Here is a 7,936-nt window from a genome sequence, read left to right as displayed (position 1 = left end):
TGGCACAGTGGTTAAGGATCTGCCTGCCAATGCAGGGGACATGGGTTCGAACCCTGGTCCGGGAAGATCCCACATGCTGCGGAGCAACTAAGGCCGTGCGCCACAACTACGGAGCCTGCGCTCTAGAGCCCGCGAGCCACAACTACTGAGCCTGTGTGCCACAACTACTGAAGCCCGTGTGCCTACAGCCTGTGCTCCGCAACAAGAGAAGCCCCTGCAATGAGAAGCCCACGTACCACAACGAAGAGTAGCCCCCGCTCGCCACAACTAGAGAAACCTCGCACGCCGCAACTAGAGAAACCTCGCGCGCAGCAACAAAGACCCAACACAGTCAAAAATAAATAAATATATTTATTTAAAAAAAAAAAAAAGCATAGTCTGCATGTGTATTGCCCACAGGCAAAAATATTGTTTTGTGAGACGTTTGCTTCTGATATATAGACACAGATGTGTATGTGTGCGCTTGATCTAGATGTAAAATGTGTTTCTTATTGTGGGGTCACAATCCAAAAAAGTTTGAAAAGCACAGGACAAGAAGATTTGAAAGGTTTCTTCAAATCCTAAGATTCTCACTTAGCCTTTAAGTTCTAACCTATTTTACAGGTGAGTAACTCAATCTAGACATGAGTTCTGGTATAAAGTTAAATAAATCCTGGGCAAAGTTAAGCTATACCAGCACATAATTCAAAATTTAACCTTACCTAAAACAATGCCCTTAATTAAATTAAATATGACAAGTCTCCAGGAAATAACTATGCCTCACATATGTTGTAACACAGACACACCTGCATATTCAGGGCAAAGGGTTAGCCTTACATCTGAAAGGATTTCATTCTAATCCAGACACGCATATCTGAAAGGATTTCATTCTAATCCAGACAGGCACATACAGGAACAGTGTTCTGCAGAAATTTTATCATAAGACCTATTCAAGGTAGGATTTTAATGTTTCACTTTAAAAAGATCTAATGCCAACCCTTATTTTTAATACCTTTACCAACAGCAAATTCTAGCAATCTATTGATTGTGTGTGACACACATACTTTTGAAACCCTTTACTGGAACAGGTGGCTTTTTAACTTGTAGATTCTGACTCAGTGTCTCTGCCTATGGTACCATCTCAGCCTAAACCACTTTCAAAAAGCTATCATCCAAATGAACTCCTTCAGGACTTCAGGAGAACGTGAATAAGCAACATATTGAATCCTAAGTACTTCCCTGTTGGACAAGTCATCTTCCCAGAAAGGCACAGGGTAATTTATGAGCGTATGTATGAACAGGAATGGAGACAAAAAGCACTAATGTTGGCAGTCTGTATGAGCCGAGCAATCACATTTTAGATAAAGACTATACGTGTCAATAGCCATAACAGTGCCAATTAAACTTATTCTGGGGACTCTTTCATCTGAAGCAATCGGATGTCATAGGAGACATGATCTCAGGTATTTTCACCATCCCTGGTACCAGGTGGCTGGGGCAAAATCATAGATACCCAAACCGGAGCACGAACAGGTGACACGACTTGCCCACTTACCAGACTTCTGCCTCACTCGGACTAACACTCAAGTTTTGTTTGCTGGTCTTACTAGGTCTAGCCCCGAAACCACGCCCCCAATTTCTGCCTTGCACAAAAAAGGCCCTCCCTCGATAAAATACTTTGTAGTTCTCCTGTGAATGCTAACTCAAGGTCAAGAGATTCCCCAAACCCTGTACCGTAAGATTCCAACTCATCCTGGGTTTTTACTGAGGCTCTGAGGAAGGTGCCAGGCCCACAGGCACGAGCTAACTCCCTGCCCGCAGTGCCAGCTACTCAGCCCCACCAGGAGGCAAACTTCACACCACCCGACCCTGCGGCTGACTCCACGGATGCCCAGACACGGCCCCGCCGAGCACTTTACAACCGGAACGTCTTTTGGAAGTCTTCCCGTCTCGCCCCCTGATTTTACAAGGAAGGAAACAGAGGTATGAGACTCGCGCGCCTTCCCCAAGGTCACTTCAGCCTGAGGACCTCCAGCCTCTGGCTGCCAGCTCACACAAACTAAACGCGAACCAAGCTGTTTCTGCCCGGTATTTAAGCACCCCAACGTTGCCACTTGCGGTAACCAGAACCACAAAAGACCCAGCCGGTGGATCGGGGGCACCCGGGCGCGCCAAAGCAGGCAAAATCCTCCGAGTCCGAACTCTCCAGGAACCCGAGGGCTGGCGGAGTTTTTGGAGGGGGTGAGAGAAAGCCAGGGAGCGAGAAGAAAAGAGAATCCACGGCGGCCGCGGGGCGGCGGGTGGGGTGGGGGGGTCTCTGCTCGCCCACATCGACCGCCGCCACCGCCGCCACTTCCGGGTTACCGAGCGCCCGCGCCCCGGCCGGGCCCCGGCGCCGGGCTCGGCATCTGGGCGGGGCTCCCCGGCCACCTCCTCCGACTCCGCGTGTGAGGGCGCGGGCACCTGCTCTGGCCTGGGAAGCGAGTCCTCCTTCCCGGGACGGACCGGGGCCCGGAACATGGGGCGCCCGGCTTAGGTGTCTGCGTGGGGGGCAAGGGGTTAGATCCCCAGAGGGGACCCTGGAGGGGGCGCCGGCACCTTTAGCCCCCTGGGAAGCACGACCTGGGGCCGACAGGGGCTCTCCGGGAGCGCAGGGACCCGGAGGAGCGGGGCACCCGGGCTTAGGCACGTGGGGCAGGTGGGCCGATCCCCAGGCCGGACAGTGGAAGTGGCGCGGGTATCCTCCCCGATCGGACCATTCCCCTCTCTCCCCTCCCCCTGAAATTCCCTTCCTCAAATCCAAGTTTTCTCATGCATGGAGGTTCTTGGGAATCTATTGAAAATTTAACGAGTGGAAGAGAGTTGGAATGAACCTGAAATACTTGACTCTTTGGGTCCATGGTGCTTTCTGAACTGCCTCTTCCCAAAGTCATAGGACCATAAAGGGTACTGGTGGTGTGGGGTAGAGCGGCGATCGCTGTATTTCCCTGTTACAGGAGGCTGTTTCTGCATATGTAGCCACAGTATTGCTTTCCTAGGGACATGACTGGGCCTTTAGTAAATCCCTGTATCTATAAAAGTCAGCTACTATAACAGGGCCGCGCTGTATAGTTAGCAATATATCACGTGGCCGTTGTCATTTCTAATCCCACGGGCCTTAGATTTTCTAGTAGCAGCTAGGCGTCCTTTACAGCGCTAGTTTCTCAAGGCTTGTTTCTCGGGCCCCGGATTTTTAATGGTCTTGATCAGGAAAGATTTTATAATGATTTAAATCCATTGTAATCTTGGCATGCACCTTTAAGTAATTTTTCCCCCCTCCAAATATTACTCTCAGTGCCTTGAGACTGAGTAAGCTCCGGTGCCAACTTCGCAGAGCCTTCTATCCTTCCTTTCTCCTCCTGAATTGGCAGCTGAATTCTCTTTCAGGAATTGACAGGAGATACCCTTCCTGGACTGCCAGCAGGGCAGCTAAACACATGGAAGTTGCCAGCATCACCACTCTGGATCTGTTGTTTTAACTCACAGACATCCAGGAGAATTTAAACATTGTTGTGGCTTTTGTGGAAGGTGTTTTTTTAATTATTAATTTTTTTGTGGTATGCGGGCCTCTCACTGTTGTGGCCTCTCCCGTTGCGGAGCACTTTTTTTTTTTTTTTTTTTTTTTTTGCGGTACGCGGGCCTCTCACTGTTGTGGCCTCTCCCGTTGTGGAGCACAGGCTCCGGACGTGCACCGCTCCGCAGCATGTGGGATCTTCCCAGACCGGGGCACGAACCCATGTCCCCTGCATCGGCAGGCGGACTCAACCACTGCGCCATCAGTCGAAGGTGTATTTTTGAGCACCTTCATCTAAATGAATTTACCCATACTGATTTCTTTTTTCTTTCTTTCTTTATTTGGCTGTGTTGGGTCTTCACTGCTGCACACGAGCTTTCTCTAGTTGTGAGCAGGGACTACTCTTCGATGCGGTACACGGGCTTCTCATTGTGGTGGCTTCTCTTGTTGCGGAGCACAGGCTCTAGGTGCACAGGCTTCCGTAGTGGCGGCACGCAGGCTCAGTAGTTGTGGCTCACGGGCTCTAGAGCGCAGGCTTAGTTGATCTGCGACATGTGGGATCTTCCCAGACCAGGGATCGAACCCGTGTCCCCTGCATTGGTAGGCAGATTCTTAACCACTGCACCACCAGGGAAGTCCCCATACTGATTTCTATAACCTTCAGGACCTGGTTTTAAAAGGTTATTTCTTCACTAAAATATTAATAGTTATTAAATGTTTTTGAAACTGTCCAAAAACTTGGGCTAAAGAAAACTTGGTTGGCAAAGCCTGTTCAGACTAAATATTTGAAGTGCTATTTTAACGTTATTTGCACTTGGTGATGTTTCACCCCAAACCAAATTTTATCTTCTGGAGATTAGGTTTCCCTTTCTAAAAAGCTTTATAACTTGCTACAGTTTAGGCACTTTGTTTCTTGTATTCAACATATACTGACGTAATGTTTTTCATGCTCACAGCACCTAAGATGTTAGAACTTTTGTGCTGAAGCTATAAAGATAAGACAGCCCCTGCTCTCAAGTACCTTACAATTTAATTAAAGTATTGGCAGAAGATTCAGAACACTTTTCCCCATGCATTCAAAACAAAACAGAACAATCAAAAAAAACCCCAAATCCCTGTAAAAGCTAAGGGAATGGTTTTGAATCCTGGTTCCATGGTGATATTTCTGTGGGAAGGTAAGGTGATAGCCAAGTGTGTTATTCCCTAGTCTTATTCAGAATAAAATAGGATTTGAGGAACTGAAATGAAAAAGTGTTTTAACATGCCCCTTGGTCAGTCTTTCTCCAGTACTGCTCTCCTCATCTGTCTTTTGATGGGACTTGAATAGCATGGCAGTTCATGAAAGAGTGAGAGTCCCAAGTAGGTGCGTATAACGTGCAGCTGGTGGAAGAGACCAGCTTTATATTCCAGATGGCCTGGTAGCAGTAGTGTTAATATTGTTAGGAAAATTTTAAAGTCAGATATTTGTTTTTTTACATCCCTAAAGGATTTGTGGAGTGTCATGGAGTAAAATACCAATAAATAAATAAGTAAATAAATAAAAGCCTGGTTTTTATTTTCATCCTCTTGGAAGGCTACACAGAGGTGGATTCAAAGAGCATTTATTGTGGGAGGGAGATGCAAGAGGGAGGAGATATGGGCATATATGTATACGTATAGCTGATTCACTTTGTTATACAGCAGAAACTAACGCACCATTGTAAAGCAATAATACTCCAATAAAGATGTTAAAAAAAAACAAACAGAGCATTTATTTCCCTGGAGAGTATGTTGGTTCAGGTTTGTGGGAATATTAAATTGAGACCCTTTTTTAAATGAAATTGCCCATATTGATTTCAATAACCTTCCAGGCCTGGTTTCAAAAGACCATGTCTTCACCAAATCATTTTTACATGTTTCTGAACTATTCAAAAACTTGGCTAAAGAAAAATCTGGTTGACAAAGACTGTTCAAACTATGTATTTGAAGTCTGTTTTTAAGTTATTCAAACTTCATGAAGTTTCACCTAAAACCAAAATGTTATCTGTGCCATAGAATAGAGCTCCCAAATGTTTCTCACCCCATGCCACACATAGTCATGGTCAAGTTTGTGTGGCCCCTTGAGACAATGCCCCCTCCCACCCAGGGGGGCTCAGCCTCCCCAGACAGAAGGGGTTCAATATCTGCACGCCTCTCACACCCACAACAAATGTGGCTGCGTGCCTTGGCATATTGGTTGGCGAACTTCAACATGCAGCACAGGAAGAATAAATTTGCCCTATAGAATGCAAAAGTCAGGGATTACTAGCTGTTCACTTTGCCCTTAAAGAATGTCTCTTTGGCTCTTCCTACATTTTAGTAGAGAAAGACGTTAAGTTTGGGTCTAGATCAGCAAACGTATTTACTAGCTACTTACCATGATTCGGTCACTGAGCTGATGTGCAGAATGCAAAGGTGGCTAAGACACAGTCCCTCCTGCCCTCCACAAGCTCATTGGTCCGCTGCTCAGACTAACTCTGCATCCTGCTAAGCCAGTCTGGGTCCGTAAACTAAACGATATTCCAAGTAGCTAAATGCCTTGGTCTCAAATTGTTTAGTATTGGCCCTTTACACACTGAACTTTTCTACCAGATCGGTCGGCTTGATTTTGAGTGGGTCGAGATGGCCTCAGTTGTGTCAGCAGTGTAGAGGAGAATGATCCATTTTTCACTGACCGTAAGAGGAGGAGATTTATGCTTCAAAACTGAATATGGTGGTTTCGATGAAAGGTAAAAGAGAAATCTAAGATACATTGCCCCCCAGGAATTCCCTGGTGGTCCACTGGTTAGGACGCGGTGCTGTCACTGCCAGGGCCCTGGTTCAATCCCTGGTCGGGGAATTAAGATCCCGCAAGCCGGGTGGCACAGCCAAATTAGGAAAAAAAAAAAAAAAAAAAAAAATGAGTGCCCTGTTTTACTTTTGCTTTTCTTTTCTTTTTTTTAAATTTAGGACTGGATGCTCTCTGAGGGCAAGGATCATGCCTATTTTGGTCACCACTGTTTCTTCCATGCCTGGCTAAAAGAAGATGCTCAGTAAATATTTATTAAATTGATCAAGTAAAGAATGAGTGAGTGATTTAGTGAGTGCATCAAGAGATCAAGACTGTACCTTCTGTTTTGGGCAGTATTATTGAAGGACAGGCTTTGTGGAAGACACAGAAGTCCAAAGCCCATGCCAGCATCCCCCTGCAGGAATAGACTACACACGCCCTCCGTCTGAGGAGTTGTGGCATTCTCCCCATCTTTCTTATCAACAGAGCTCAGGTTTTGTTCTGGGTAACGATGCTCCCAGCTAAGATGCACAGTCACCTGGCCTCCCCTGCTGTGAAGATGGCCACAGGACACAGTTCTGGCTACTAGTCTCTATGTGGAGAGTTTTGCAGAGCTTCTGGAAAGACTTAACAGAGCCAGACTCATCTGGAATGTTCCTCTTTGCCCTTCCCCTTGGTTCCCACTTGGGTTGCAGGCATTATTATTATTAGAGCTATGGGAGCCACCTTGCCACTATGAGGGTGAATTTCATAGTTGAAGATGGTGGAGAAGAAAGATAAAATTCTAGATCCTTCGTGGCATCGTTGAATAGCTGCCCAGCTTTGCCTTCATCTCGGCGGCTTCTTATTCTGTGAGAATGATAAGTCACTTTATGTAACTGTAGTTGAGTATTTTGTTACCCGTAGCCTCATGCAATAATTAGGAATCGGATTCAGGAATCAGAAACAAAAGATCTTACGTTGTTCTTAACTGCTTTCTCAATAAAATCAAAGAATATTGGTTGATGAACAATGGAACAGTTTTGCCTGAATCCTGCTTTTTCCCCCATTTAAAAAAAATATTAAAGTATGCCTGAAGATGGGATAGATTTTTGAGACGATATCTATTAAATGCATTGGAAATGTGAAGAAAATCAAGCTTATAATTTTGAAAATAGTATAGATGACACTTGAGGCAATTCCAGGAAATCTAAGCCCGTGTTAATTAGGGGAAGGGCCCACCATTCAACTAAAAGCTTTTGGAGGCAAAGTACCTTTTCCCAGAACCTTTTTCAGCCCGAGGGCTCTTATCAAAAGTGTTGTAAATGAGGTCACTGGAACCCAGCTGGGGAGAGCTCAGGAGATCCATGAAATGCTGAGAAAGCACTGCAGAGATAAGGATTGAAAGAAATAAAACACCAGCAACACACAGATAGGTGTTTTCACAGTTCCATTCTTCTCATGGATGATTAGGTCCTCAGACCTGCATTTCTAACTAGTCTCATCCTATCACCTATTCACGGATTCTTAATAGGAGGTCCAGAGTCCCTGAAATTGATCACAGAATTTGGACTTGGTAAGATACTTGAAGATAGGAGTTGTGTCCATCTTGCTTTTCCCTGTACAATCAGCACCAA

At 45.8% G+C, this 7,936-nt stretch overlaps 1 long non-coding RNA gene across 1 annotated transcript; it reads left to right on the top strand.

Annotated features, from left to right (window-relative positions):
* The first annotated feature begins 1,648 nt into the window (after positions 1-1,648).
* On the top strand, positions 1,649-7,337 carry LOC112398300 (uncharacterized). The gene is made up of 2 exons (XR_003002970.1): positions 1,649-1,962; positions 6,500-7,337. It is a non-coding gene; the product is annotated as an uncharacterized LOC112398300 (long non-coding RNA).
* Positions 7,338-7,936: the final 599 nt, after the last annotated feature.

Source organism: Neophocaena asiaeorientalis, unplaced genomic scaffold, assembly GCF_003031525.2.
Source record: "Neophocaena asiaeorientalis asiaeorientalis breed wild unplaced genomic scaffold, Neophocaena_asiaeorientalis_V1.1 scaffold155, whole genome shotgun sequence".
Taxonomy (NCBI): Eukaryota; Metazoa; Chordata; class Mammalia; order Artiodactyla; family Phocoenidae; genus Neophocaena; species Neophocaena asiaeorientalis.
The sequence above is the reverse complement of the archived record's forward strand: the minus strand, read 5'-3'. Positions and strand labels throughout refer to the sequence as shown.